Here is a 12262-nt window from a genome sequence, read left to right on the forward strand (position 1 = left end):
TCTCCATAAGGTAAATATCATTATCCACATTTTACAGATGGGGAAACAGAGGCTCAGATACCTTAGATTATTTCCTAGGAATCCACAGCTCAGAAATCACACCCAGTCATTCAGCTAGGAAAGAAAAGAACTGGAATCTGAAACTATGGCTGATATTGTGACCCTAACATCCACTGCCTCTCCCTGGGAAACTTCACTAAAACCAACCCTGCCACAGCCACAGCTTCTACAGTGCACACACTTTAACGATGCTGCTGAAAACCTGGGCATTCCTCTCCTTCCTCCAAGCCAGCGTTGTTTCATTCTGTTTTAAAGTCCTGTTCAGGCTTTGTGCCCTCTCTCTCAGGAGCCCTAACTTCAGCCCTCAGGCGTTGGCCTCACTACAGCTAACGACCTGATTGCAAAGTCGTTCTGTTCAATTAGACAAATCCATTTCTCTCAGGATGGTTGGTGCAATTCCAAAATGGCTTATCCTGGATCAAAACTCTGAACGTGTTTTAAACAAAGCAAGCTCTCCATAATTCACAAATCTCTTTCATCAGCTTTAGTCGGTGATGACAATGGGAAGAATGTTAGTGTGGAAGCTGCGCCCCCACTCTGCCGATGTCTTGCTTTGTGACCTTGCTTTGTGACTTCTGTGGCTCTAAGTTTCCCTAACTCTTGCCTACTTCACAAAAATGATTATGATGACGAAGTGAGACAGTAAAAATACTTTGAGAAAAAAAATTAAATGCCTTCCAAAACTAAGGTGTTAATATCATACCTTTTCCAAATAGCAGAGCTTATGGCAAATTATTCTGGGCATTGACAAGGCCAAAGCATAGGTCCAGAAACTCTCCCTGTTCCGTGTATGGGGATTTCCATTTAATTAAAGGTTTCCGGGAAACACCTAGAGCCATTATCAAAGGTCCAACTGGGCAGCCAGTAGGAAAACTCCCTGTAGGTCTATGAATCAGTCCTTGGAAGAGTTTTTTGTTTTGTTTATTAACATTTGAGCACCATTTATGACTCAAGCATAATTTTCCTTGGTATTAAAGTAACTGGGAACCGAGATGAATTGCCCAATTTTTAATTACACTTGGCCTCCTTGTACCCTATGTTGTAAGATCCCTGTCTGTCAGGGCACCATGAGAATAAGTGATCTGTCACTGTCTATTTTGAAAGGGTTTTAGTGTCTGAGCAGTTTATGATCACTAAAATAAAGGGTTCTAGCCTTCTAAGAATCTAAAACACATACTCTTGGTGCGGCTTTAAAAATGGCTTAAGTAATGAAACCATCACAGGAAAATTTATTGAATTGAATTTGTTGACTACTTACACACCCTCTAACCTGTCCCGCTGCCTCTACCCCTGGAGGCATCACACTCCATTTTGAACATGGATTTCTTTTTTCCTTTCTGGAATCTCTCATTTTCTCCATTGTATTCATTCAGAGGGGAAAAAAAGACCTCGTAAATGTCATTTCATATTCCAAGCAATTTGCTATAGGCAACTACACCATTACTTTGTACAAATAAATTTACATAAATCATTATTAGAATGTTTTATCTTAGCAACATTATTTGGTTCCCAGAGCACAAATTAAATGCATGCTTAAAGCAGAATATTTTAAAGTTATTCCTATACTGTTTATGAGACAGGATTAGAAATCTCCATCTAGTTTTTCTTTCATAATGGAATTCCTTTAGTTTTCTTTGTACATTTAGAAACCACATGTGTAATTTTCTGGGGGGTTTCTTGAAGCAAGCAATGCAATAGATGACTCTGGCACATTTGGTTCATTTTTCCAGAGACTGTTCCCTTTGATTCCACGGGTTTGGTTTTGAACACTGATTAGGAACGCCAGGGAAATTAACACTGTCTTGTGAGTAGATGGGTTTTTGTTTGATATTATAATAAGCAAGCAAACTGGTCTTGGGTTGTGGTTCAGCTTTTATTTTTTAAATAAACAAATTTGTAAATAAACTCCCTGAAAATGGAGCTCAGATTCTCCTAGCCATTGGTGTTGGGAAGATGCCTGTCCGGATCAACTGCATAGCACATGGCAAGTCTTCACTGGCCAGAGTTCTACTCCACCCTAGATTTCAAAACAAAATCTTTTCTCCCTACATAAAATGCAGTGCCCCGTTTCAAAACAAGCTGCACTTATCAATGTCAGGGTAGCGGGGTGGAAAGGGACTGACTGGAAGTCAGGAGACATGTTCGCCAGCCCTGGTCCTGCTACTTGCTGGCTCTGGAGAATCACGTGGTGATTCCCTGTCTTGTCTCCTCATTGGGGTCATAAAGGGCTGGACTCACCGCTTAGGGCTTTAACTTTCTACCGACGTGTGGTCTGGGAACAGATTCCCAAGCCAGCGTCAGGGAACTGGAGCTCCATGTGGTCAAGTGCTCAATCTTCAAAAAGGATGGTGAGGCAGCCCCACGGAGTGCTGAAGAGCAGAGTCGGACAGACTTGGGTTCAAAGCAAAGTGCTACCATGCTAGCTGTGCGCTCATGAACAATTAAACCTTTCTGCATCCGTTACCTCATCTTAAAATGAGGAGATTTCTTGTACCTTCTTCACAAGTTTGTTTGGGGGATTCAATGAAACAATGCAGGCAAAAGCTTAGAACAGTGTGACTCTTAGAAAAAGCTCAGTAAACAGTAGGTAACAATAATCTTAAAGGATGACCAGTGGGGTCAAGCTGGGGTGATCATATAATTTATTGTCTACACCAGGATATTTTTGAGTGTGAAAGAGAGGGCTGTATGATAACTATGTTGGGTCAACTGGCAAATGCTAGGATGGTCCCAGGCATACGGAGCGTGGGTGACTATCCCGACTCCACCCCATCACTGTTCAACACCTATTAAGAAATTAGGTAACAATTCTCTTATATATTTTACAACTCGTTATATCTTTTAAAGCTCTTTCATACATGTGAAAAAATGTAGGGTTGGGTTAATTACCCTTTAATGATGAGCAAACAAAAGCACAGAAAAAGTATGGGCTTTCCCACAATGACCCAGTGTTGCAGGGGCAGTGAGGACTTCAAGCATCCCCGTGTTCCTCCCTCCTTCCCAGCTTGCTGGCAGCAAGATAGGGTCATGTGACTATTCTGGCCAATGGACTGTGGATGTGGAATTGGTCTGAGTCACTTCCAGTCTAAGGTACTTAAGAATGAGTGTGCATTCTCAACTTTTTTTTTCACAGGTCATAGCAACTAGGAAGCCACATTTTGAGATGTAGGTGTCATAAGATGGAGAAGGCTTGGAACCTCAAAACACTGGATGCAGGACAGCCACACTGGTGCAGTCCACCTCTGGGTGAGTGAGAAATAAACCTTTATTGCACTAAGCCCTGAGATTTGGGGTGTACTTTGTACCCTGGTATACCACAGCCTGCCCTGGCTCAGCTAGTTAGTAAGACTAGAAGCCACATCTCCAACCTTCATAGTTTTCACTCAACAATATCAGAAAATCCCATCAAACTGGGAAAATACTGCCAAGATGAAACTCCACAGCTTACTCAGGGTAAGTGTTCAATCTTGACTTGATTTAAAACAAAACATTTATTTGGTTTAAGATAAAATAATTCACACCAATGCCAAGTAAAAAGAAAATAGTTCCAAAATGCAGGATGTGTTTTAATTTGGTGCTGATTTGTTCCATCATTTAGGTTAACCCAAGAAGCCTAGATGCCTCATTTTAAAGACAATCTTAATACGTAGGTTCCTGAAATGAAAGAGCCTCAATGTTATATACAGATTTAACTGAAAGTTACATGGATGAATAGAAAAATCCAACTAGAGTATGACTAATTCTCTATCTCAATCTAAAAGATTCCTCTCTTCCTCTCTTTCTTAAGCCAACCCTACTCACACTTCAATCCTATCTTCTTTATAGGGGAGAAAGTTCCACACCTCAAATTTTGCAAACACTTGTGTCACACGATTGCCTAGGTCAGAGGATGGCAAATTTTTTCTGTAAAGGGTCAGAGAGTAAATATTTTATGGTTTCTGTTGCATCTATTCAACTCTGCCATTGTAGCACAAATGCTGCCATAGATAATCTGGAAATGAATGAACATGACTACGTTCCAGTAAAACTTTATTTAGAGATATTGAAATCTGAATTCCAAATAATTTTCATGAAGCAAAAAATATTATTATTCTTTGAATTTTTTCCAACCATTTAAAAATGTAAAAACCATTCTCAGCTTGTCCTTGCACACGAACAAGGAGTGGGCCATATCTGGCCAGTGGGCCCTAGCTGGCCGACCCCTGGCCTAGGCTAGGAAGAGACAAGGCAGCGATCAATTAGGCAATTGCTTTAGCGGAAGGAGAACACAAATATTGTTATTGTAGTTCTTCCACTCCCTGGTAGCTGGTGACCCAGGGCTCTGATTCCAGGAAGGCCCAAGCTCCTGGGACAGCGGGGCCTTGGCTGCAGGAGCACCAGAGCATGCTAAGGCAGGTGGACTGTGGCCAGGGCAGGCCTGACAAGAAGAGCAGAGGCCTCAGCAGGCAACTCTCAGTAGCACATTCAAGACCCAGGACAGCGAAAGCCACCACTGCTTTATCCAAAAGCAACATTGGAAAAGAGCTAGGTGTGGGCAGGATTTACTGGGTAATCCAAATTAATCAGGGCACTTGGCTCCCAGTCCCTGACTGCAGCCCCAGCTTCAGCCTTGAGACCCTCCCTGAATTCTGGCTTTCAGAACTCTCTAGATACTCTCTCAGCATCAACTTACAAACTCATGTTCTTGGCTTATGCTTCCTACCCTTCAGTTCCACTTCTCAGCTCAGAATCACACCTTGTGAATCACCAGGTACTGACCTCACACAGCCCCTGGTTCATCCCAGGGCCTTGTCAAGCCACAGCTGCCAGGCAGAGCTTGGTGGGCAGGGGGGCAGGTGTGTAAGAGAAGAGTCAATAATCAGGTAGACAGGCAGAGGCCAGGTGTGGACAGGTCCAAAGAAGCAGAAAAGGCCAGCAAGGTAGCAGCCAAGCCAGGGCTGAGGTGACAATTTCCACTGTCCCTGAAGGAAGCTGCCAGCCAAGGTCCCTCTGTAACAGAGCAGGTGGCGTTTCGCCAGGGAAACCTTAAGGGACCCAGGCTCTGAGGGGGAGTCTGGCTCTGGCTGGGACAGAGGATCAGGGTCCTCCAAACCCTGTCTAGTCCAGGCAGCCAGGGCCCTCACTGCCCTGGCTCACAGCAGACTCAATTCCCACCTTCCTGCCCAGGCACCATGCTGCTCCTCTTCCTTCCTCCTGGCCAAATGATCCGCAGCAACAGAGCCCACCTAAGGCCCTTCCTCTTCCATTCATTCTTCCCCAATTATTTCAACCCCAATCCTCAAAGTCTCTCAATTCCCTGAAACAGAGAGCTACCATTAGTGCACAGCCCGGCCCTACGCTGAGCGCCACCACCATCTACCATTTTCATACGAGTGAGTCCTGAATCTTTGGCTAAACCATGAGCTCCATGAGGATAGCTCCAGGTCTTACATTTTTTTAATCCTGATTTGCTCCAAGAACACAGAACAGATACTCAATAATACTTACTAAACTCAATTAAAAGGTACAATATTAGAAAGATTAATATAATTTAAGTAAAACATGGCATTATGGGAAAGAAAATGATTTGGAAGAACTGCAGTGGAATCTAGTTTCCAAATGAAAATTCTCAGCAATGATCCTGTTGCTTTGTGTGTCTATGACACACACCAAAATTTTAAATAAAGATGAGATTCAATGTTTTCATTATCTTAATGCCTAAATTGGATTGATCACATCGTCAGTCTGATCAGCTGCATAAATTGATCATTAAGAAGATTGGGAGGAAGAGGGGGAGAATACCAACTGATGGAGAAACAATCAATTTGACATTTGCATTTAAATATAGCTCTGGCATTTCATTGATTCAATGCAATCTCGTGAGGTGTAAGCCAGCTGGGGAAGGCAGAGCATGGTTACCTGAGTCAGAGTGGGTCCAGGAAACCGAGGTCAGCATTGCTCCAGTCACAGAAAAGACAGAGAGGCCTCCATAATCGCAAGAACACTGGTCTTCTAGGAGATGATGCTTCTAGTGGCTGGTGGAGAAGAGCAGAAGGAAGACGAGATTAGAGCAGAGGAGAGAAGATGCTCTCAACCACAACGGATGTCATCTCTGGCCTGAGTCTACAAAATGACACATTTCAGTGAAAAAGTCAGTTGCAACAATACCTCTTTTTTTTTTTTAAAGATTTTATTTATTTTATTTTTTCCCCCCAAAGCCCCAGTAGATAGTTGTATGTCATAGCTGCACATCCTTCTAGTTGCTGTATGTGGGACTCAGCCTCAGGATGGACGGAGAAGTGGTGCCTCGATGCGCACCCGGGATCCGAACCCGGGCCGCCAGCATTGCAGTGCGCGCACTTAACCACCAAGCCACAGGGCCGGCCCATCAACAATACCTCTTTATTTCTTGAAAAGTTATTGAAGCACTGGGTCTTTTACAATGGAGTGTTCTTGAAACTGCCTCATGGGGCATAAAAGGACCCAGAAATTTGAAAATACATGCTGCTGACATTGTGAGATTATTTTATTTTACTACAACTGCCATTGAGACATTTGTGAGATCATTTTATTTTACTACAACTGCCACTGAAACACTTGTTTATATAAAGGGAAAACATCAGAGCACCAACAAGTGTTCAAGGCCAGCCTTCCACCACGTGGACCAGCCTTGATCCACTGGGTACACCAGGTACACAGGCTGCAAAGTCAATGACTCTCTTTTCTGTTGCTGTAAAATAAAATTACTCTGGCTCTACTCCTGGGGAAAACGATCCCACCCAGCTCAAGCTCACTAAATGGGCTGCAAGCTATTGGGCCACACTTAACCAATAATCTTGCAAAATAGGAAAGTTGGTACATGAGATAGATGGCATAATAATTTCTTTTTTTTTAATTTTTTTTATTATTTATTTATTTTTTAATTTATTTTTTTCCCCTCAAAGCCCCAGTAGATAGTTGTATGTCATAGCTGCACATCCTTCTAGTTGCTGCATGTGGGATGCAGCCTCAGCATGGCCGGAGAAGCGGTGCGTCGTTGCGCGCCCAGGATCCGAACCCAGGCCGCCAGCAGTGGAGTGCGCGCACTCAACCGCTAAGCCACGGGGCTGGCCCTGGCATAATAATTTCTGATGGAAGATACTTTTTTGGCCTACGCCCTAAGGATGAGAATCAATAGCCCTTCTAAGGAAAAGAATGGTATTATCCTACAAGCTTTAGTGTGAGAATGTTAGGAAATAAACTCATTAGATCAGTGGTTCTCAGACTGTGGTCCCTGGAGTAGCAGCATCAGCATCCCCTGAGAGGTTGTTGGAAATGCAAATTCTTGGCCCCCACTCACGATCTACTGAATCTGAATATTTGGAAGTGAGGTCCAGCCACCTGTTTTAACAAGCCCGGCAAGTACTTCTGCTACACCTTCGATCATTAACTTATCCACCCATCCAAAGACATTTATTCTGTTGTCAAATAAAATTACCCTGCTCAATTGCATGTTAAGCTCCAACTAAGGGCAAAGTATGGAGCTAAGGATTTGGGGAGGGAGGAAGGGTCTGACTGAGATGATGAAATCCCCGCCTTTGAGAAACATATTGTCGACTATGGGAGATAAGGCACGTACACAGGCAACTCAAATACAGACAGTGTTATTTCCTCTAACAAACGGTTAGAGGGTTTCCGAGATGACGTTTGTTTCTGGTTGGGGTGGGAGGGCAGGCAGAGAAAGCATCAAGACAATGACAATAATAACGGGCCCTGCGATCTGGACAGGATTTTGACAGGTGGGAACAGGCAAAAGGTAAAGCCAAGACTCAGAGGTGAGAAAGCGCAGGGGCACGGAGCAACCAGGTCTGGCTCCTCCGTGAGAAAACTGAAGGTGATCTGGGTGAGCCAAGGTTACTTGCAAGTACAGACAGGTAAATGCTAGGGGCTTAGGGCTTCTCTTTCTTGTGTGAAGACCACCCAGGGGCACCCATTGCTTACGTTTAGAAATTGACATCTGATAAACTAGGGGACTTCAAGATTTCTAAATCCAGTTTGCTTTTCTGTATTTCGGGTACTGCATTTTCTAGAGGGGAGAACGTCAGCTGCTTCAAGGGTTAACTGCTGAAGCTCTGCCCCCGAGGAAGACACAAAAGAAAATTTTAAAGTAGGCACAAGAATCTGGATGTCACAGTAGCCTCGGGCCATTCTGCAAAGGGGCAAAATGTTACCACACCTAAAAAGCCCCTGAGGACATCTAAGGTTTTAGCTTTATAAAATAACTCAGGTGGATAGCAGTGTGCCTTAGTCATTGGAAAAAGTTGAACCGGGAGGGGCAGGGAGAATGGGTGAAGGGGGTCAAAATGTACAGACTTCCAGCTATAAAATACTTAAGACATGGAGATGTAATGTACAGCATGGCGACTATAGTTAATAATACTGTATTGCATATTTGACAGTTGCTAAGAGAGCAGATCTGAAAAGTTCTCATCACAAGAAAAAAAATTTTTGTCACTACGTAAGGTGATGGACGTTAACTAGACTTATTGTGGTGATCATTTCACAATGTATACAAATATTGAATCGTTATGTTTTACACCCAAACTAATATAACGTTACACGTCAATTATACTGCACGTGAAAAAAAGTTCAACCTATACTTAACACCTCCAATTAGAGAAAAAATACTTTTCATGATCAAGAAAGTATGGCTTTTGCTTCCAGGAAACTGACATAAATAGAATGCTTTATCTCCTGATGCTGCTAGATGAATGAGGGGATACTGAAAAATGCGTTTGATGTCACACAAGGCTCTGATGGAAACGGAGCCGGATTCACAATTGGCGATATCTGGTTTCTGATCCCAGCTCTGCCATTTAACCACCCCAGTCATTGTGGGCAAGGCAATTAACCCCCTAAAACTCAGTTTTTCATCGATCAAGAGTCAGAGGCACCGACTTGCCTCACCTTCTTTGAAATTTAAATAAGAAAACAGACATGAAGCTGCTGTGAAAATTATAAAGTGCAATACTGCACAGAGGTATAGAATTATCGTCCTCATGGAGACATTTCGGTACTAATTAATACTTGTTACTGTATTGGCCTTTGAAAATATGAAAGTAAAATGTTTCTTATGCCCTTGAGACTCTCCTTTTAAATATTTGCGGATACAGCAGTTCTAAGACATCAACCAAACCATTCTCCCAAGAAACATTTCAAGGTAAATTTTTTACTTGTAATTTTTTACAAAATTTTATTCCTCTGACCACGACAGAGCATCCAGTTATCTTTCAGCAGCTCCTGGTAAGCACAACTCAGTCTTCAGCAACACAGACATAGACGATGGCGATAATTTATCATCTCTGCAGTAGTTTAGTCCCAGACGGACCATTTACTAATTTATTTCCATATGTAACTGGCAGAGAGATTAATCAGGCTTCCAACTTGGAAACCTGATTTGCACTTGATTCCCTTAGGCTAACTCTGGACAAGAGGAAGCACACATGTATATAGAAAACCAAGAGTTCCTCTTAAAAAGCCTGTCGACCTCAGACGTAGGCCTTTACACACGCACACACACACACAGCTTGCTCCTCATATCACTTGGAGGGCTGGTTCTTTCTTCAGATACTCCTGGGCTTCCCATAAGAGCTGTGTCTGCTGTAACTGCAGGCAGAAGTAAGCCCAGAAACGTAACACGAAATCAGGTCCAGTTGCAGCCACATTCCCCTCCCCGTGTGCAAGCTCGGGGTCTCGTATTTCTGGAACTGAAGAGATCTTTTTGCCACGGTGCTGCGCCCAGCTGGCCCGGCTGTGTGATGCCCAGGCACTGGAAAGTATGTGCTTTCTTTTTTCCACTCTTTTTAAGGGTCTAAACTTGACTGAATTCAGCAGCTGCCGTATCCTCAGCGAGGCGAGGGCTAATGAATTTATGTTAACGTTGCTTTCAGTCCCCCTGAGTTCAACTCTCAGTCCACTTTTGTTTTTAATTCTATCCCAATGATATCAGCCTTTTGCAGGGTGGTTAAGGGGACTGTTGTTGGAGGATGGTGTTTGCATATGGAAAGCCAGCCAATCCCCACAGGAGGCAGAGAGCACGAGTTGCCTGGTGATGTCTGAAGTGGAACCCAAGGTCGCTGCCAGGAAGGCTCAGTAGACAGGACCATGTAGAGATATCATCGGCTGGATCTACACACCTGGGTCACTAACCAACCATGTGGCTTTGGACAAATCACTTAACAGTTCGGGTTCACAATTCTCTCCTCTGTCATATGAGGAGTTCAGCTCCCTAAGGTTCCTTCTGGCTCTAAAATCTTGTGATTCTATGAGTATGGAAAAAAAAATCAGCCATTCACCTGGTTTCTGGGTTTAGATGATGCCAAACAGCCGGAAGTTTGGAAGCATCTGAAAGTGGCTGAATGGGTCCAGATGCTTGATGCTGTGACACACACAGCCGTCAGAATCTCCGATCCAAGAGACCCTCTTTGAGCAGAGAACATAAACATTTGAAGGTTGCTCAACGATGCATTTCTACAAGGTTTTAAGGATTCAATGAAACACAATAGTTTGAAGTACTGTTCTAGGTATGGCAAAACTCACAAAAGTATACAAGGCATGGTCCTTTGTCTTCAGTACACTCACATCTCAGGTAAGGAGAGACACAACTAATGTCAACATAGTGAAGTAAATGCTATAACTGAAGACAAAGAAACTGTTACAGGAACATGGAAGATGGAGAAATCCCAGTGAGGGCGAGAGGGGTAGATCTGTAAGGTTTTATGGTGAACCTGGAATTGAAGCTGGGCTTTACAAAGCAAAGATGGAAGTAAAGGCATCTGGGCAGAGGAAAGGCCTAGAAACTTCCCGGCGTGGCCAGGACACAATATTTAGTACCCTAGGGTCATGCCACAGGATGCTCAAGGAAGAGAAGACCTAGTAAAAGGGAAGGCTGGAAAGGGACTAATGGTGGAAAGCCCTGGATGCCAGCCCAGGGATTGGCTTTTACCCTGTGGTCACTGAGAACCTTCAGAAGTTACTGGGCAGTGGCAACTCCAAGTGAGCTGTGCCTCAGGAAGTTGATTCTGGCAATTCTATTACCATTTAAGATTGGTAATAAGATCACTCTGTACCTTCATTTTTCTCTTATTCATTCCATGCTGCCACTATTTGGGAATCCCTCAAATTAACGTTTTTCCAAATCAATTTCCTGGCCCTTCAAATGGAAGCAATGGAGTTTCCGACAAGCACTGCCAGCATTTTCCATTCGAATGACTGGTTAGGCCTAGGGCTTTACATTTGGGTTGGAGTCTTTTTCTCTTCTTAAGAAAGACTTAAAATAACATGGCATAGACTGGTGGGTTTCTTTTATTTTTTTTTTTACACTGGAAAATATTTCTGGATGATGAAAAAATATACGAATGTCCTGACTGTTGGACAGGCTTGCTTCAGCACTCCCAAACAGACAAATGTTGAACTCGTCATCCAAAGCAGTTCATTGAAACTTTTTTGATTTCCGGTTTCAGAGCCCAAGGTTAATGAGCCCAAGGTTTCCAGGGCCCCTCAAACACAATAGCAGAATGTCATGTAAACCCTCATACCAATGGTATTCGGTTCCTCTACCTCAGGGGGCCAAGCACAGGTGGCTTCCTGCAGCTGTCACAGAGACAAGCTGCCCACCACCATACACAGGGCCAGCGCCAGGCAAGCCAGGGCATGGGGAGGGGGTCTGCAAGTCTGCCCTCCCATCGGCCCCAAAGGTGGGCTAGTGTCTCGCAACTCCACGGGGATGAGTATGGGAGTAGTCGGAGGAGCTCTTCCTCCAAGAAAGGAGCTGCCATTGGGATGAGACACCATGAAAAAAAATCCCCTGGAGAAGACACAAACTTCACTTCCCATCTCTGGGTGGCTCAGACTACAGATGGGCATAAATGGGTAGCTTCAACATTAGTTTCATTTGGGATCAACTTATTTAGAAAGTCAAATCATATCCACCCACTGAGGTGTCAAACATTCTAGGGGTCAAGTCCCTGATTTATAATTCAAAACCTGTCCAGCCCGCCATATACCCAGGTGTTCGGGAAGCTTCAGAGCCCCCCACGGCTGTACTCTTAACATCTAATCAAATAATTACTGTGAAAAACAACACGTAGTAGCCACTGTTGATAGTTCCCTTTGCACAGAAAAAAGAGTCTCATACATACCAAAAGAGTTGCATGACTCAGAATGCCACCTTTTGTAAAAGTCC

General features: G+C 43.6%; 1 protein-coding gene across 1 annotated transcript in view; it reads right to left on the reverse strand.

Annotated features, from left to right (window-relative positions):
- FOXN3 (forkhead box N3) overlaps positions 1-12262 on the reverse strand; it is a 391966-nt gene that overhangs the window by 278873 nt on the left and 100831 nt on the right. Inside the window, exon 2 of the mRNA XM_058567521.1 lies at positions 5959-6074. The gene's annotated coding sequence lies outside the window, so the exon portion shown is untranslated. The remainder of the gene's footprint in view (positions 1-5958; positions 6075-12262) is intronic.

Source organism: Diceros bicornis, chromosome 24 (assembly GCF_020826845.1).
Source record: "Diceros bicornis minor isolate mBicDic1 chromosome 24, mDicBic1.mat.cur, whole genome shotgun sequence".
In the NCBI taxonomy this organism is placed as follows: domain Eukaryota; kingdom Metazoa; phylum Chordata; class Mammalia; order Perissodactyla; family Rhinocerotidae; genus Diceros; species Diceros bicornis.